Below are 19,727 nucleotides of genomic sequence, written 5' to 3'. Positions count from 1 at the left end.
AGTGCTGGGTGTATATAGTGTAGTGCTGGGTGTATATAGTGTAGTGCTGGGTGTATATAGTGTAGTGCTGGGTGTATATAGTGGAGTGCTGGGTGTATATGGTGGAGTGCTGGGTGTATATGGTGGAGTGCTGGGTGTATATGGTGGAGTGCTGGGTGTATATGGTGGAGTGCTGGGTGTATATGGTGGAGTGCTGGGTGTATATGGTGGAGTGCTGGGTGTATATGGTGGAGTGCTGGGTGTATATAGTGTAGAGCTGGGTGTATATAGTGGAGTGCTGGGTGTATATAGTGGAGTGCTGGGTGTATATAGTGGAGTGCTGGGTGTATATAGTGGAGTGCTGGGTGTATATAGTGGAGTGCTGGGTGTATATAGAGTATTGCTGGGTGTACATAGTGGAGTGCTGGGTGTACATAGTGTAGAGCTGGGTGTATATAGTGGAGTGCTGGGTGTATATAGTGGAGTGCTGGGTGTATATAGTGGAGTGCTGGGTGTATATAGTGGAGTGCTGGGTGTATATAGTGGAGTGCTGGGTGTATATAGTGGAGTGCTGGGTGTATATAGTGGAGTGCTGGGTGTATATAGTGGAGTGCTGGGTGTATATAGTGGAGTGCTGGGTGTATATAGTGTAGAGCTGGGTGTATATAGTGGAGAGCTGGGTGTATATAGTGGAGTGCTGGGTGTATATAGTGGAGTGCTGGGTGTATATGGTATATTGCTGGGTGTATATGGTATATTGCTGGGTGTGTATATAGTGGAGTGCTGGGTGTGTATATAGTGGAGTGCTGGGTGTATATAGTGGAGCGTTGGGTGTATATAGTATATTGCTGGGTGTATATAGTGGAGTGCTGGTTGTATATGGAATATTGCTGGATGTATATAGTATATTGCTGGGTGTATATAGTGGAGTGCTGGTTGTATATGGTAAATTGCTGGGTGTATATAGAGGAGTGCTGGTTGTATATGGTATATTGCTGGGTGTATATAGTGGAGTGCTGGGTGTACATAGTGGAGTGCTGGGTGTACATAGTGGAGTGCTGGGTGTACATAGTGGAGTGCTGGGTGTACATAGTGGAGGGCTGGGTGTATATAGTGGAGAGCTGGGTGTATAAGGTGGAGTGCTGGGTGTATAAGGTGGAGTGCTGGGTGTATAAGGTGGAGTGCTGGGTGTATAAGGTGGAGTGCTGGGTGTATATAGTGGAGTGCTGGGTGTATATAGTGTAGTGCTGGGTGTATATAGTGGAGTGCTGGGTGTATATAGTGTAGTGCTGGGTGTATATAGTGTAGTGCTGGGTGTATATAGTGTAGTGCTGGGTGTATATAGTGTAGTGCTGGGTGTATATAGTGTAGTGCTGGGTGTATATAGTGTAGTGCTGGGTGTATATAGTGGAGAGCTGGGTGTATATAGTGGAGTGCTGGGTGTATATAGTGGAGTGCTGGGTGTATATAGTGGAGTGCTGGGTGTATATAGTGGAGTGCTGGGTGTATATAGTGGAGTGCTGGGTGTATATAGTGTAGAGCTGGGTGTATATAGTGGAGTGCTGGGTGTATATAGTGGAGTGCTGGGTGTATATAGTGGAGTGCTGGGTGTATATAGTGGAGTGCTGGGTGTATATAGTGGAGTGCTGGGTGTATATAGTGGAGTGCTGGGTATATATAGTGTAGAGCTGGGTGTATATAGTGGAGTGCTGGGTGTATATAGTGGAGTGCTGGGTGTATATAGTGGAGTGCTGGGTGTATATAGTGGAGTGCTGGGTGTATATAGTGGAGTGCTGGGTGTATATAGTGTATTGCTGGGTGTATATAGTGTATTGCTGGGTGTATATAGTGTATTGCTGGGTGTATATAATGGAGTGCTGGGTGTATATAGTGGAGTGCTGGGTGTATATAGTGGAGTGCTGGGTGTATATAGTGGAGTGCTGGGTGTATATAGTGGAGTGCTGGGTGTATATAGTGGAGTGCTGGGTGTATATAGTGGAGTGCTGGGTGTATATAGTGGAGTGCTGGGTGTATATAGTGGAGAGCTGGGTGTATGTAGTGGAGTGCTGGGTGTATATAGTGGAGTGCTGGGTGTATATAGTGGAGTGCTGGGTGTATATAGTGTATTTCTGGGTGTATATAGTGGAGTGCTGGGTGTATATAGTGGAGTGCTGGGTGTATATAGTGTAGAGCTGGGTGTATATAGTGGAGTGCTGGGTGTATATAGTGGATTGCTGGGTGTATATAGTGGAGTGCTGGGTGTATATAGTGGAGTGCTGGGTGTATATAGTGGAGTGCTGGGTGTATATAGTGGAGTGCTGGGTGTATATAGTGGAGTGCTGGGTGTATATAGTGGAGTGCTGGGTGTATATAGTGGAGTGCTGGGTGTATATAGTGGAGTGCTGGGTGTATATAGTGGAGTGCTGGGTGTATATAGTGGAATGCTGGGTGTATATAGTGTATTGCTGGGTATATATAGTGTAGAGCTGGGTGTATATAGTGGAGTGCTGGGTGTATATAGTGGAGTGCTGGGTGTATATGGTATATTGCTGGGTGTATATAGTGGAGTGCTGGGTGTATATAGTGGAGTGCTGGGTGTATATAGTGGAGTGCTGGGTGTATATAGTGGAGCGCTGGGTGTATATAGTATATTGCTGGGTGTATATAGTGGAGTGCTGGTTGTATATGGTAAATTGCTGGGTGTATATAGAGGAGTGCTGGTTGTATATGGTATATTGCTGGGTGTATATAGTGGAGTGCTGGGTGTACATAGTGGATTGCTGGGTGTACATAGTGGAGTGCTGGGTGTATATAGTGGAGGGCTGGGTGTATATAGTGGAGTGCTGGGTGTATATAGTGGAGTGCTGGGTGTATATAGTGGAGTGCTGGGTGTATAAGGTGGAGTGCTGGGTGTATAAGGTGGAGTGCTGGGTGTATATAGTGTATTGCTGGGTGTAAATAGTGGAGTGCTGGGTGTATATGGTATATTGCTGGGTGTATATATTGGAGCGCTGGTTGTAAATAGTGGAGCGCTGTGTATATATGGTATATTGATGGGTGTATATAGTGGAGTGCTGGGTGTATATAGTGGAGTGCTGGGTGTATATAGTGGAGTGCTGGGTGTATATAGTGGAGTGCTGGGTGTATATAGTGGAGTGCTGGGTGTATATAGTGGAGTGCTGGGTGTATATAGTGGAGTGCTGGGTGTATATGGTGGAGTGCTGGGTGTATATGGTGGAGAGCTGGGTGTATATAGTGGAGAGCTGGGTGTATATAGTGGAGAGCTGGGTGTATATAGTGTAGTGCTGGGTGTATATAGTGTAGTGCTGGGTGTATATAGTGTAGTGCTGGGTGTATATAGTGTAGTGCTGGGTGTATATAGTGTAGTGCTGGGTGTATATAGTGTAGTGCTGGGTGTATATAGTGTAGTGCTGGGTGTATATAGCGGAGTGCTGGGTGTATATAGCGGAGTGCTGGGTGTATATAGCGGAGTGCTGGGTGTATATAGCGGAGTGCTGGGTGTATATAGCGGAGTGCTGGGTGTATATAGCGGAGTGCTGGGTGTATATAGCGGAGTGCTGGGTGTATATAGCGGAGTGCTGGGTGTATATAGCGGAGTGCTGGGTGTATATAGCGGAGTGCTGGGTGTATATAGCGGAGTGCTGGGTGTATATAGCGGAGTGCTGGGTGTATATAGCGGAGTGCTGGGTGTATATAGCGGAGTGCTGGGTGTATATAGCGGAGTGCTGGGTGTATATAGCAGAGTGCTGGGTGTATATAGCAGAGTGCTGGGTGTATATAGCGGAGTGCTGGGTGTATATAGCGGAGTGCTGGGTGTATATAGCGGAGTGCTGGGTGTATATAGCGGAGTGCTGGGTGTATATAGCGGAGTGCTGGGTGTATATAGCGGAGTGCTGGGTGTATATAGCGGAGTGCTGGGTGTATATAGCGGAGTGCTGGGTGTATATAGCGGAGTGCTGGGTGTATATGGCGGAGTGCTGGGTGTATATGGCGGAGTGCTGGTTGTATATGGCGGAGTGCTGGGTGTATATGGCGTAGTGCTGGGTGTATATAGCGTAGTGCTGGGTGTATATGGCGGAGTGCTGGGTGTATATGGCGGAGTGCTGGTTGTATATGGCGGAGTGCTGGGTGTATATGGCGTAGTGCTGGGTGTATATAGCGTAGTGCTGGGTGTATATAGCGTAGTGCTGGGTGTATATAGCGTAGTGCTGGGTGTATATAGCGTAGTGCTGGGTGTATATAGCGTAGTGCTGGGTGTATATAGCGTAGTGCTGGGTGTATATAGCGTAGTGCTGGGTGTATATAGCGGAGTGCTGGGTGTATATAGCGGAGTGCTGGGTGTATATAGCGGAGTGCTGGGTGTATATAGCGGAGTGCTGGGTGTATATAGCGGAGTGCTGGGTGTATATAGCGGAGTGCTGGGTGTATATAGCGGAGTGCTGGGTGTATATAGCGGAGTGCTGGGTGTATATAGCGGAGTGCTGGGTGTATATAGCGGAGTGCTGGGTGTATATGGCGGAGTGCTGGGTGTATATGGCGGAGTGCTGGTTGTATATGGCGGAGTGCTGGGTGTATATGGCGGAGTGCTGGGTGTATATGGCGGAGTGCTGGGTGTATATGGCGGAGTGCTGGGTGTATATGGCGGAGTGCTGGGTGTATATGGCGGAGTGCTGGGTGTATATGGCGGAGTGCTGGGTGTATATGGCGGAGAGCTGGGTGTATATGGCGGAGAGCTGGGTGTATATGGCGGAGTGCTGGGTGTATATGGCGGAGTGCTGGGTGTATATAGCGGAGTGCTGGGTGTATATAGCGGAGTGCTGGGTGTATATGGTGTATTGCTGGGTGTATATGGTGTAGTGCTGGGTGTATATGGTGTAGTGCTGGGTGTATATAGTGTAGTGCTGGGTGTATATAGTGTAGTGCTGGGTGTATATAGTGTAGTGCTGGGTGTATATAGTGTAGTGCTGGGTGTATATAGTGTAGTGCTGGGTGTATATAGTGTAGTGCTGGGTGTATATGGTGGAGTGCTGGGTGTATATGGTGGAGTGCTGGGTGTATATGGTGGAGTGCTGGGTGTATATGGTGGAGTGCTGGGTGTATATGGTGGAGTGCTGGGTGTATATGGTGGAGTGCTGGGTGTATATGGTGGAGTGCTGGGTGTATATGGTGGAGAGCTGGGTGTATATAGTGTAGAGCTGGGTGTATATAGTGGAGTGCTGGGTGTATATAGTGGAGTGCTGGGTGTATATAGTGGAGTGCTGGGTGTATATAGTGGAGTGCTGGGTGTATATAGTGGAGTGCTGGGTGTATATAGTGGAGTGCTGGGTGTATATAGTGGAGTGCTGGGTGTATATAGTGGAGTGCTGGGTGTATATAGAGTATTGCTGGGTGTACATAGTGGAGTGCTGGGTGTATATAGTGTAGAGCTGGGTGTATATAGTGGAGTGCTGGGTGTATATAGTGGAGTGCTGGGTGTATATAGTGGAGTGCTGGGTGTATATAGTGGAGTGCTGGGTGTATATAGTGGAGTGCTGGGTGTATATAGTGGAGTGCTGGGTGTATATAGTGGAGTGCTGGGTGTATATAGTGGAGTGCTGGGTGTATATAGTGTAGAGCTGGGTGTATATAGTGGAGAGCTGGGTGTATATAGTGGAGTGCTGGGTGTATATAGTGGAGTGCTGGGTGTATATGGTATATTGCTGGGTGTATATGGTATATTGCTGGGTGTATATAGTGGAGTGCTGGGTGTGTATATAGTGGAGTGCTGGGTGTATATAGTGGAGCGCTGGGTGTATATAGTATATTGCTGGGTGTATATAGTGGAGTGCTGGTTGTATATGGAATATTGCTGGATGTATATAGTATATTGCTGGGTGTATATAGTGGAGTGCTGGTTGTATATGGTAAATTGCTGGGTGTATATAGAGGAGTGCTGGTTGTATATGGTATATTGCTGGGTGTATATAGTGGAGTGCTGGGTGTACATAGTGGAGTGCTGGGTGTACATAGTGGAGTGCTGGGTGTACATAGTGGAGGGCTGGGTGTATATAGTGGAGAGCTGGGTGTATAAGGTGGAGTGCTGGGTGTATAAGGTGGAGTGCTGGGTGTATAAGGTGGAGTGCTGGGTGTATAAGGTGGAGTGCTGGGTGTATATAGTGGAGTGCTGGGTGTATATAGTGTAGTGCTGGGTGTATATAGTGGAGTGCTGGGTGTATATAGTGTAGTGCTGGGTGTATATAGTGTAGTGCTGGGTGTATATAGTGTAGTGCTGGGTGTATATAGTGGAGAGCTGGGTGTATATAGTGGAGTGCTGGGTGTATATAGTGGAGTGCTGGGTGTATATAGTGGAGTGCTGGGTGTATATAGTGGAGTGCTGGGTGTATATAGTGGAGTGCTGGGTGTATATAGTGGAGTGCTGGGTGTATATAGTGGAGAGCTGGGTGTATATAGTGGAGTGCTGGGTGTATATAGTGGAGTGCTGGGTGTATATAGTGGAGTGCTGGGTGTATATAGTGGAGTGCTGGGTGTATATAGTGGAGTGCTGGGTGTATATAGTGGAGTGCTGGGTATATATAGTGTAGAGCTGGGTGTATATAGTGGAGTGCTGGGTGTATATAGTGGAGTGCTGGGTGTATATGGTATATTGCTGGGTGTATATAGTGGAGTGCTGGGTGTATATAGTGGAGTGCTGGGTGTATATAGTGGAGCGCTGGGTGTATATAGTATATTGCTGGGTGTATATAGTGGAGTGCTGGTTGTATATGGAATATTGCTGGATGTATATAGTATATTGCTGGGTGTATATAGTGGAGTGCTGGTTGTATATGGTAAATTGCTGGGTGTATATAGAGGAGTGCTGGTTGTATATGGTATATTGCTGGGTGTATATAGTGGAGTGCTGGGTGTATATAGTGGAGTGCTGGGTGTACATAGTGGAGTGCTGGGTGTACATAGTGGAGTGCTGGGTGTACATAGTGGAGTGCTGGGTGTACATAGTGGAGTGCTGGGTGTATATAGTGGAGGGCTGGGTGTATAAGGTGGAGTGCTGGGTGTATAAGGTGGAGTGCTGGGTGTATAAGGTGGAGTGCTGGGTGTATATAGTGTATTGCTGGGTGTAAATAGTGGAGTGCTGGGTGTATATGGTATATTGCTGGGTGTATATATTGGAGCGCTGGTTGTAAATAGTGGAGCGCTGTGTATATATGGTATATTGATGGGTGTATATAGTGGAGTGCTGCGTGTATATAGTGGAGTGCTGCGTGTATATAGTGGAGTGCTGGGTGTATATAGTGGAGTGCTGGGTGTATATAGTGGAGTGCTGGGTGTATATAGTGGAGTGCTGGGTGTATATAGTGGAGTGCTGGGTGTATATAGTGGAGTGCTGGGTGTATATAGTGGAGTGCTGGGTGTATATGGTGGAGTGCTGGGTGTATATGGTGGAGTGCTGGGTGTATATGGTGGAGTGCTGGGTGTATATGGTGGAGAGCTGGGTGTATATAGTGGAGAGCTGGGTGTATATAGTGGAGTGCTGGGTGTATATAGTGGAGTGCTGGGTGTATATAGTGGAGTGCTGGGTGTATATAGTGGAGTGCTGGGTGTATATAGTGGAGTGCTGGGTGTATATAGTGGAGTGCTGGGTGTATATAGCGGAGTGCTGGGTGTATATAGCGTAGTGCTGGGTGTATATAGCGTAGTGCTGGGTGTATATAGCGTAGTGCTGGGTGTATATAGCGTAGTGCTGGGTGTATATAGCGGAGCGCTGGGTGTATATAGCGGAGCGCTGGGTGTATATAGCGTAGCGCTGGGTGTATATAGCGTAGCGCTGGGTGTATATAGCGTAGCGCTGGGTGTATATAGCGTAGCGCTGGGTGTATATAGCGTAGCGCTGGGTGTATATAGCGGAGCGCTGGGTGTATATAGCGGAGCGCTGGGTGTATATAGCGGAGCGCTGGGTGTATATAGCGGAGCGCTGGGTGTATATAGCGGAGCGCTGGGTGTATATAGCGGAGCGCTGGGTGTATATAGCGGAGCGCTGGGTGTATATAGCGGAGTGCTGGGTGTATATAGCGGAGTGCTGGGTGTATATAGTGGAGTGCTGGTTGTATATAGTGGAGTGCTGGGTGTATATAGTGGAGTGCTGGGTGTATATAGTGGAGTGCTGGGTGTATATGGTGGAGTGCTGGGTGTATATGGTGGAGTGCTGGGTGTATATAGTGGAGAGATGGGTGTATATGGTGGAGTGCTGGGTGTATATGGTGGAGTGCTGGGTGTATATAGTGGAGTACTGGGTGTATATAGTGGAGTGCTGGGTGTATATAGTGGAGTGCTGGGTGTATATAGTGGAGTGCTGGGTGTATATAGTGTATTGCTGGGTGTATATAGTGGAGTGCTGGGTGTATATAGTGGAGTGCTGGGTGTATATAGTGGAGTGCTGGGTGTATATAGTGGAGTGCTGGGTGTATATAGTGGAGTGCTGGGTGTATATAGTGGAGTGCTGGGTGTAGATAGTGGAGTGCTGGGTGTATATAGTGGAGTGCTGGGTGTATATAGTGGAGTGCTGGGTGTATATAGTGGAGTGCTGGGTGTATATAGTGGAGTGCTGGGTGTATATAGTGGAGTGCTGGGTGTATATAGTGGAGTGCTGGGTGTATATAGTGGAGTGCTGGGTGTATATAGTGGAGTGCTGGGTGTATATAGTGTATTTCTGGGTGTATATAATGGAGTGCTGGGTGTATATAGTGGAGTGCTGGGTGTATATAGTGTATTGCTGGGTGTATATAGTGGAGTGCTGGGTGTATATAGTGGAGTGCTGGGTGTATATAGTGGAGAGCTGGGTGTATATAGTGGAGTGCTGGGTGTATATAGTGGAGTGCTGGGTGTATATAGTGTATTGCTGGGTGTATATAGTGTATTGCTGGGTGTATATAGTGGAGAGCTGGGTGTATATAGTGGAGTGCTGGGTGTATATAATGGAGTGCTGGGTGTATATAGTGGAGGGCTGGGTGTATATAGTGGAGAGATGGGTGTATATAGTGGAGTGCTGGGTGTATATAGTGGAGTGCTGGGTGTATATAGTGGAGTGCTGGGTGTATATAGTGGAGTGCTGGGTGTATATAGTGGAGTGCTGGGTGTATATAGTGGAGTGCTGGGTGTATATAATGGAGTGTTGGGTGTATATAATGGAGTGCTGGGTGTATATAGTGTATTGCTGGGTGTATATAGTGGAGTGCTGGGTGTATATAGTGGAGTGCTGGGTGTATATAGTGGAGTGCTGGGTGTATATAGTGGAGTGCTGGGTGTATATAGTGGAGTGCTGGGTGTATATAGTGGCGTGCTGGGTGTATATAGTGGAGTGCTGGGTGTATATAGTGGAGTGCTGGGTGTATATAGTGGAGTGCTGGGTGTATATAGTGGAGTGCTGGGTGTATATAGTGGAGTGCTGGGTGTATATAGTGGAGTGCTGCGTGTATATAGTGGAGTGCTGCGTGTATATAGTGTATTGCTGGGTGTATATAGTGGAGTGCTGGGTGTATATAGTGGAGTGCTGGGTGTATATAGTGTATTGCTGGGTGTATATAGTGGAGTGCTGGGTGTATATAGTGTATTGCTGGGTGTATATAGTGGAGTGCTGGTGTATATAGTGGAGTGCTGGGTGTATATGGTGGAGAGCTGGGTGTATATAGTGGAGAGCTGGGTGTATATAGTGGAGTGCTGGGTGTATATAGTGTATTGCTGGGTGTATATAGTGGAGTGCTGGGTGTATATAGTGGAGTGCTGGGTGTATATAGTGGAGTGCTGGGTGTATATAGTGGAGAGCTGGGTGTATATAGTGGAGTGCTGGGTGTATATAATGGAGTGCTGGGTGTATATAGTGGAGTGCTGGGTGTATATAGTGGATTGCTGGGTGTATATAGTGGAGTGCTGGGTGTATATAGTGGAGTGCTGGGTGTATATAGTGGAGTGCTGGGTGTATATAGTGGAGTGCTGGGTGTATATAGTGGAGTGCTGGGTGTATATAGTGGAGTGCTGGGTGTATATAGTGGAGTGCTGGGTGTATATAGTGGAGTGCTGGGTGTATATAGTGGAGTGCTGGGTGTATATAGTGGAGTGCTGGGTGTATATAGTGGAGTGCTGGGTGTATATAGTGTATTGCTGGGTGTATATGGTGGAGTGCTGGTGTATATGGTGGAGTGCTGGTGTATATAGTGGAGTGCTGGGTGTATATAGTGGAGTGCTGGGTGTATATGGTGGAGTGCTGGGTGTATATGGTGGAGTGCTGGGTGTATATGGTGGAGTGCTGGGTGTATATAGTGTATTGCTGGTGTATATAGTGGAGTGCTGGGTGTATATAGTGGAGTGCTGGGTGTATATAGTGTAGTGCTGGGTGTATATAGTGTAGTGCTGGGTGTATATAGTGTAGTGCTGGGTGTATATAGTGTAGTGCTGGGTGTATATAGTGTAGTGCTGGGTGTATATAGTGTAGTGCTGGGTGTATATAGTGTAGTGCTGGGTGTATATAGTGGAGTGCTGGGTGTATATAGTGGAGTGCTGGGTGTATATAGTGGAGTGCTGGATGTATATGGTGGAGTGCTGGGTGTATATGGTGGAGTGCTGGGTGTATATGGTGGAGTGCTGGGTGTATATGGTGGAGTGCTGGGTGTATATAGTGGAGTGCTGGGTGTATATAGTGGAGTGTTGGGTGTATATAGTGGAGTGCTGGGTGTATATAGTGGAGTGCTGGGTGTATATAGTGGAGTGCTGGGTGTAAATAATGGAGTGCTGGGTGTATATAGTGGAGTGCTGGGTGTATATAGTGGAGTGCTGGGTGTATATAGTGGAGTGCTGGGTGTATATAGTGGAGTGCTGGGTGTATATAGTGGAGTGCTGGGTGTATATAGTGGAGTGCTGGGTGTGTGGAGTGCTGCGTGTATATAGTGTATTGCTGCGTGTATATAGTGGAGTGCTGCGTGTATATAGTGGAGTGCTGGGTGTATATAGTGGAGTGCTGGGTGTATATAGTGGAGTGCTGGGTGTATATAGTGGAGTGCTGGGTGTATATAGTGGAGTGCTGGGTGTATATAGTGGAGTGCTGGGTGTATATAGTGTATTGCTGGGTGTATATAGTGGAGTGCTGGGTGTATATAGTGTATTTCTGGGTGTATATAGTGTATTTCTGGGTGTATATAATGGAGTGCTGGGTGTATATAGTGTATTGCTGGGTGTATATAGTGTATTGCTGGGTGTATATAGTGGAGTGCTGGGTGTATATAGTGGAGTGCTGGGTGTATATAGTGGAGAGCTGGGTGTATATAGTGGAGTGCTGGGTGTATATAGTGTATTGCTGGGTGTATATAGTGGAGTGCTGGGTGTATATAGTGGAGAGCTGGGTGTATATAGTGGAGTGCTGGGTGTATATAATGGAGTGCTGGGTGTATATAGTGGAGGGCTGGGTGTATATAGTGTATTGCTGGGTGTATATAGTGGAGAGATGGGTGTATATAGTGGAGTGCTGGGTGTATATAGTGGAGTGCTGGGTGTATATAGTGGAGTGCTGGGTGTATATAGTGGAGTGCTGGGTGTATATAGTGGAGTGCTGGGTGTATATAGTGGAGTGCTGGGTGTATATAGTGGAGTGCTGGGTGTATATAGTGTATTGCTGGGTGTATATAGTGGAGAGCTGGGTGTATATAGTGGAGTGCTGGGTGTATATAGTGGAGTGCTGGGTGTATATAGTGGAGTGCTGGGTGTATATAGTGGAGTGCTGGGTGTATATAGTGGAGTGCTGGGTGTATATAGTGGAGTGCTGGGTGTATATAGTGGAGTGCTGGGTGTATATAGTGGAGTGCTGGGTGTATATAGTGGAGTGCTGGGTGTATATAGTGGAGTGCTGGGTGTATATGGTGGAGAGCTGGGTGTATATGGTGGAGTGCTGGGTGTATATGGTGGAGTGCTGGGTGTATATGGTGGAGTGCTGGGTGTATATGGTGGAGTGCTGGGTGTATATGGTGGAGTGCTGGGTGTATATAGTGGAGTGCTGGGTGTATATAGTGGAGTGCTGGGTGTATATAGTGGAGTGCTGGGTGTATATAGTGGAGTGCTGGGTGTATATAGTGTAGTGCTGGGTGTATATAGTGTAGTGCTGGGTGTATATAGTGTAGTGCTGGGTGTATATAGTGTAGTGCTGGGTGTATATAGTGGAGTGCTGGGTGTATATAGTGGAGTGCTGGGTGTATATAGTGGAGTGCTGGGTGTATATAGTGGAGTGCTGGGTGTATATAGTGGAGTGCTGGGTGTATATAGTGGAGTGCTGGGTGTATATAGTGGAGTGCTGGGTGTATATAGTGGAGTGCTGGGTGTATATAGTGGCGTGCTGGGTGTATATAGTGTATTGCTGGGTGTATATAGTGGAGTGCTGGGTGTATATAGTGGAGTGCTGGGTGTATATAGTGTAGAGCTGGGTGTATATAGTGGAGTGCTGGGTGTATATAGTGGAGTGCTGGGTGTATATGGTATATTGCTGGGTGTATATAGTGGAGTGCTGGGTGTATATAGTGGAGTGCTGGGTGTATATAGTATATTGCTGGGTGTATATAGTGGAGTGCTGGTTGTATATGGAATATTGCTGGATGTATATAGTATATTGCTGGGTGTATATAGTGGAGTGCTGGTTGTATATGGTAAATTGCTGGGTGTATATAGAGGAGTGCTGGTTGTATATGGTATATTGCTGGGTGTATATAGTGGAGTGCTGGGTGTATATAGTGGAGTGCTGGGTGTACATAGTGGAGTGCTGGGTGTACATAGTGGAGTGCTGGGTGTATATAGTGGAGGGCTGGGTGTATATAGTGGAGAGCTGGGTGTATAAGGTGGAGTGCTGGGTGTATAAGGTGGAGTGCTGGGTGTATATAGTGTATTGCTGGGTGTAAATAGTGGAGTGCTGGGTGTATATGGTATATTGCTGGGTGTATATATTGGAGCGCTGGTTGTAAATAGTGGAGCGCTGTGTATATATGGTATATTGATGGGTGTATATAGTGGAGTGCTGCGTGTATATAGTGGAGTGCTGGGTGTATATAGTGGCGTGCTGGGTGTATATAGTGTATTGCTGGGTGTATATAGTGGAGTGCTGGGTGTATATAGTGGAGTGCTGGGTATATATAGTGTAGAGCTGGGTGTATATAGTGGAGTGCTGGGTGTATATAGTGGAGTGCTGGGTGTATATGGTATATTGCTGGGTGTATATAGTGGAGTGCTGGGTGTATATAGTGGAGTGCTGGGTGTATATAGTATATTGCTGGGTGTATATAGTGGAGTGCTGGTTGTATATGGAATATTGCTGGATGTATATAGTATATTGCTGGGTGTATATAGTGGAGTGCTGGTTGTATATGGTAAATTGCTGGGTGTATATAGAGGAGTGCTGGTTGTATATGGTATATTGCTGGGTGTATATAGTGGAGTGCTGGGTGTACATAGTGGAGTGCTGGGTGTACATAGTGGAGTGCTGGGTGTACATAGTGGAGTGCTGGGTGTACATAGTGGAGTGCTGGGTGTATATAGTGGAGGGCTGGGTGTATATAGTGGAGAGCTGGGTGTATAAGGTGGAGTGCTGGGTGTATAAGGTGGAGTGCTGGGTGTATATAGTGTATTGCTGGGTGTAAATAGTGGAGTGCTGGGTGTATATGGTATATTGCTGGGTGTATATATTGGAGCGCTGGTTGTAAATAGTGGAGCGCTGTGTATATATGGTATATTGATGGGTGTATATAGTGGAGTGCTGCGTGTATATAGTGGAGTGCTGCGTGTATATAGTGGAGTGCTGCGTGTATATAGTGGAGTGCTGCGTGTATATAGTGGAGTGCTGCGTGTATATAGTGGAGTGCTGCGTGTATATAGTGGAGTGCTGGGTGTATATAGTGGAGTGCTGGGTGTATATAGTGGAGTGCTGGGTGTATATAGTGGAGTGCTGGGTGTATATAGTGGAGTGCTGGGTGTATATAGTGGAGTGCTGGGTGTATATAGTGGAGTGCTGGGTGTATATGGTGGAGTGCTGGGTGTATATGGTGGAGAGCTGGGTGTATATAGTGGAGAGCTGGGTGTATATAGTGGAGTGCTGGGTGTATATAGTGGAGTGCTGGGTGTATATAGTGGAGTGCTGGGTGTATATAGTGGAGTGCTGGGTGTATATAGTGGAGTGCTGGGTGTATATAGTGTAGTGCTGGGTGTATATAGCGTAGTGCTGGGTGTATATAGCGTAGTGCTGGGTGTATATAGCGGAGTGCTGGGTGTATATAGCGGAGTGCTGGGTGTATATAGCGTAGTGCTGGGTGTATATAGCGTAGTGCTGGGTGTATATAGCGTAGTGCTGGGTGTATATAGCGTAGTGCTGGGTGTATATAGCGTAGTGCTGGGTGTATATAGCGGAGCGCTGGGTGTATATAGCGTAGCGCTGGGTGTATATAGCGTAGCGCTGGGTGTATATAGCGGAGCGCTGGGTGTATATAGCGGAGCGCTGGGTGTATATAGCGGAGCGCTGGGTGTATATAGCGGAGCGCTGGGTGTATATAGCGGAGCGCTGGGTGTATATAGCGGAGCGCTGGGTGTATATAGCGGAGCGCTGGGTGTATATAGCGGAGCGCTGGGTGTATATAGCGGAGTGCTGGGTGTATATAGTGGAGTGCTGGGTGTATATAGTGGAGTGCTGGGTGTATATAGTGGAGTGCTGGGTGTATATAGTGTAGTGCTGGGTGTATATAGTGTAGTGCTGGGTGTATATAGTGTAGTGCTGGGTGTATATAGTGTAGTGCTGGGTGTATATAGTGTAGTGCTGGGTGTATATAGTGTAGTGCTGGGTGTATATAGTGGAGTGCTGGGTGTATATAGTGGAGTGCTGGATGTATATGGTGGAGTGCTGGGTGTATATGGTGGAGTGCTGGGTGTATATGGTGGAGTGCTGGGTGTATATGGTGGAGTGCTGGGTGTATATGGTGGAGAGCTGGGTGTATATAGTGGAGAGCTGGGTGTATATAGTGGAGAGCTGGGTGTATATAGTGGAGTGCTGGGTGTATATAGTGGAGTGTTGGGTGTATATAGTGGAGTGCTGGGTGTATATAGTGGAGTGCTGGGTGTATATAGTGGAGTGCTGGGTGTATATAGTGGAGTGCTGGGTGTATATAGTGGAGTGCTGGGTGTATATAGTGGAGTGCTGGGTGTATATAGTGGAGTGCTGGGTGTAAATAGTGGAGTGCTGGGTGTAAATAGTGGAGTGCTGGGTGTAAATAGTGGAGTGCTGGGTGTATATAGTGGAGTGCTGGGTGTATATAGTGGAGTGCTGGGTGTATATAGTGGAGTGCTGGGTGTATATAGTGGAGTGCTGGGTGTATATAGTGGAGTGCTGGGTGTATATAGTGGAGTGCTGGGTTTATATAGTGGAGTGCTGGGTGTATATAGTGGAGTGCTGGGTGTATATAGTGGAGTGCTGGGTGTATATAGTGGAGTGCTGGGTGTATATAGTGTATTGCTGCGTGTATATAGTGGAGTGCTGCGTGTATATAGTGGAGTGCTGGGTGTATATAGTGGAGTGCTGGGTGTATATAGTGGAGTGCTGGGTGTATATAGTGGAGTGCTGGGTGTATATAGTGGAGTGCTGGGTGTATATAGTGGAGTGCTGGGTGTATATAGTGGAGTGCTGGGTGTATATAGTGTATTGCTGGGTGTATATAGTGGAGTGCTGGGTGTATATAGTGTATTTCTGGGTGTATATAGTGTATTTCTGGGTGTATATAATGGAGTGCTGGGTGTATATAGTGTATTGCTGGGTGTATATAGTGTATTGCTGGGTGTATATAGTGGAGTGCTGGGTGTATATAGTGGAGTGCTGGGTGTATATAGTGGAGAGCTGGGTGTATATAGTGGAGTGCTGGGTGTATATAGTGTATTGCTGGGTGTATATAGTGGAGTGCTGGGTGTATACAGTGGAGAGCTGGGTGTATATAGTGGAGTGCTGGGTGTATATAATGGAGTGCTGGGTGTATATAGTGTATTGCTGGGTGTATATAGTGTATTGCTGGGTGTATATAGTGTATTGCTGGGTGTATATAGTGGAGAGATGGGTGTATATAGTGGAGTGCTGGGTGTATATAGTGGAGTGCTGGGTGTATATAGTGGAGTGCTGGGTGTATATAGTGGAGTGCTGGGTGTATATAATGGAGTGCTGGGTGTATATAGTGGAGAGCTGGGTGTATATAGTGGAGTGCTGGGTGTATATAGTGGAGTGCTGGGTGTATATAGTGGAGTGCTGGGTGTATATAGTGGAGTGCTGGGTGTATATAGTGGAGTGCTGGGTGTATATAGTGGAGTGCTGGGTGTATATAGTGGAGTGCTGGGTGTATATAGTGGAGTGCTGGGTGTATATAGTGGAGTGCTGGGTGTATATAGTGGAGTGCTGGGTGTATATAGTGGAGTGCTGGGTGTATATAGTGGAGTGCTGGGTGTATATAGTGGAGTGCTGGGTGTATATAGTGGAGTGCTGGGTGTATATAGTGGAGTGCTGGGTGTATATAGTGGAGAGCTGGGTGTAGATAGTGGAGTGCTGGGTGTATATGGTGGAGTGCTGGGTGTATATGGTGGAGTGCTGGGTGTATATGGTGGAGTGCTGGGTGTATATGGTGGAGTGCTGGGTGTATATAGTGGAGTGCTGGGTGTATATAGTGGAGTGCTGGGTGTATATAGTGGAGTGCTGGGTGTATATAGTGTAGTGCTGGGTGTATATAGTGTAGTGCTGGGTGTATATAGTGTAGTGCTGGGTGTATATAGTGTAGTGCTGGGTGTATATAGTGTAGTGCTGGGTGTATATAGTGTAGTGCTGGGTGTATATAGTGGAGAGCTGGGTGTATATAGTGGAGTGCTGGGTGTATATAGTGGAGTGCTGGGTGTATATAGTGGAGTGCTGGGTGTATATAGTGGAGTGCTGGGTGTATATAGTGGAGTGCTGGGTGTATATAGTGTAGAGCTGGGTGTATATAGTGGAGTGCTGGGTGTATATAGTGGAGTGCTGGGTGTATATAGTGGAGTGCTGGGTGTATATAGTGGATTGCTGGGTGTATATAGTGGAGTGCTGGGTGTATATAGTGGAGTGCTGGGTATATATAGTGTAGAGCTGGGTGTATATAGTGGAGTGCTGGGTGTATATAGTGGAGTGCTGGGTGTATATGGTATATTGCTGGGTGTATATAGTGGAGTGCTGGGTGTATATAGTGGAGTGCTGGGTGTATATAGTGGAGCGCTGGGTGTATATAGTATATTGCTGGGTGTATATAGTGGAGTGCTGGTTGTATATGGAATATTGCTGGATGTATATAGTATATTGCTGGGTGTATATAGTGGAGTGCTGGTTGTATATGGTAAATTGCTGTGTGTATATAGAGGAGTGCTGGTTGTATATGGTATATTGCTGGGTGTATATAGTGGAGTGCTGGGTGTACATAGTGGAGTGCTGGGTGTACATAGTGGAGTGCTGGGTGTACATAGTGGAGTGCTGGGTGTATATAGTGGAGGGCTGGGTGTATATAGTGGAGAGCTGGGTGTATAAGGTGGAGTGCTGGGTGTATAAGGTGGAGTGCTGGGTGTATAAGGTGGAGTGCTGGGTGTATAAGGTGGAGTGCTGGGTGTATATAGTGTATTGCTGGGTGTAAATAGTGGAGTGCTGGGTGTATATGGTATATTGCTGGGTGTATATATTGGAGCGCTGGTTGTAAATAGTGGAGCGCTGTGTATATATGGTATATTGATGGGTGTATATAGTGGAGTGCTGCGTGTATATAGTGGAGTGCTGGGTGTATATAGTGGAGTGCTGGGTGTATATAGTGGAGTGCTGGGTGTATATAGTGGAGTGCTGGGTGTATATAGTGGAGTGCTGGGTGTATATAGTGGAGTGCTGGGTGTATATAGTGGAGTGCTGGGTGTATATAGTGGAGTGCTGGGTGTATATGGTGGAGTGCTGGGTGTATATGGTGGAGTGCTGGGTGTATATGGTGGAGAGCTGGGTGTATATGGTGGAGAGCTGGGTGTATATAGTGGAGTGCTGGGTGTATATAGTGGAGTGCTGGGTGTATATAGTGGAGTGCTGGGTGTATATAGTGGAGTGCTGGGTGTATATAGTGTAGTGCTGGGTGTATATAGCGTAGTGCTGGGTGTATATAGCGTAGTGCTGGGTGTATATAGCGGAGTGCTGGGTGTATATAGCGTAGTGCTGGGTGTATATAGCGTAGCGCTGGGTGTATATAGCGGAGCGCTGGGTGTATATAGCGGAGCGCTGGGTGTATATAGCGTAGCGCTGGGTGTATATAGCGTAGCGCTGGGTGTATATAGCGTAGCGCTGGGTGTATATAGCGTAGCGCTGGGTGTATATAGCGGAGCGCTGGGTGTATATAGCGGAGCGCTGGGTGTATATAGCGGAGCGCTGGGTGTATATAGCGGAGCGCTGGGTGTATATAGTGGAGCGCTGGTTGTATATAGTGGAGCGCTGGGTGTATATAGTGGAGTGCTGGGTGTATATAGTGGAGTGCTGGGTGTATATAGTGGAGTGCTGGGTGTATATGGTGGAGTGCTGGGTGTATATGGTGGAGTGCTGGGTGTATATAGTGGAGAGATGGGTGTATATGGTGGAGTGCTGGGTGTATATGGTGGAGTGCTGGGTGTATATGGTGGAGTGCTGGGTGTATATGGTGGAGTGCTGGGTGTATATAGTGGAGTACTGGGTGTATATAGTGGAGTGCTGGGTGTATATAGTGGAGTGCTGGGTGTATATAGTGTATTGCTGGGTGTATATAGTGTATTGCTGGGTGTATATAGTGTATTGCTGGGTGTATATAGTGGAGTGCTGGGTGTATATAGTGGAGTGCTGGGTGTATATAGTGGAGTGCTGGGTGTATATAGTGGAGTGCTGGGTGTATATAGTGGAGAGCTGGGTGTAGATAGTGGAGTGCTGGGTGTATATAGTGGAGTGCTGGGTGTATATAGTGGAGTGCTGGGTGTATATAGTGGAGTGCTGGGTGTATATAGTGGAGTGCTGGGTGTATATAGTGGAGTGCTGGGTGTATATAGTGGAGTGCTGGGTGTATATAGTGGAGTGCTGGGTGTATATAGTGTATTTCTGGGTGTATATAGTGTATTTCTGGGTTTATATAATGGAGTGCTGGGTGTATATAGTGTATTGCTGGGTGTATATAGTGTATTGCTGGGTGTATATAGTGGAGTGCTGGGTGTATATAGTGGAGAGCTGGGTGTATATAGTGGAGTGCTGGGTGTATATAGTGGAGTGCTGGGTGTATATAGTGTATTGCTGGGTGTATATAGTGGAGTGCTGGGTGTATATAGTGGAGTGCTGGGTGTATATAGTGGAGTGCTGGGTGTATATAATGGAGTGCTGGGTGTATATAGTGGAGGGCTGGGTGTATATAGTGTATTGCTGGGTGTATATAGTGGAGAGATGGGTGTATATAGTGGAGTGCTGGGTGTATATAGTGGAGTGCTGGGTGTATATAGTGGAGTGCTGGGTGTATATAGTGGAGTGCTGGGTGTATATAGTGGAGTGCTGGGTGTATATAATGGAGTGCTGGGTGTATATAGTGTATTGCTGGGTGTATATAGTGGAGAGCTGGGTGTATATAGTGGAGTGCTGGGTGTATATAGTGGAGTGCTGGGTGTATATAGTGGAGTGCTGGGTG

Source organism: Rhinoderma darwinii, chromosome 11 (assembly GCF_050947455.1).
Source record: "Rhinoderma darwinii isolate aRhiDar2 chromosome 11, aRhiDar2.hap1, whole genome shotgun sequence".
Classification (NCBI taxonomy): domain Eukaryota; kingdom Metazoa; phylum Chordata; class Amphibia; order Anura; family Rhinodermatidae; genus Rhinoderma; species Rhinoderma darwinii.
Note: the sequence above shows the minus strand (reverse complement) of the source record.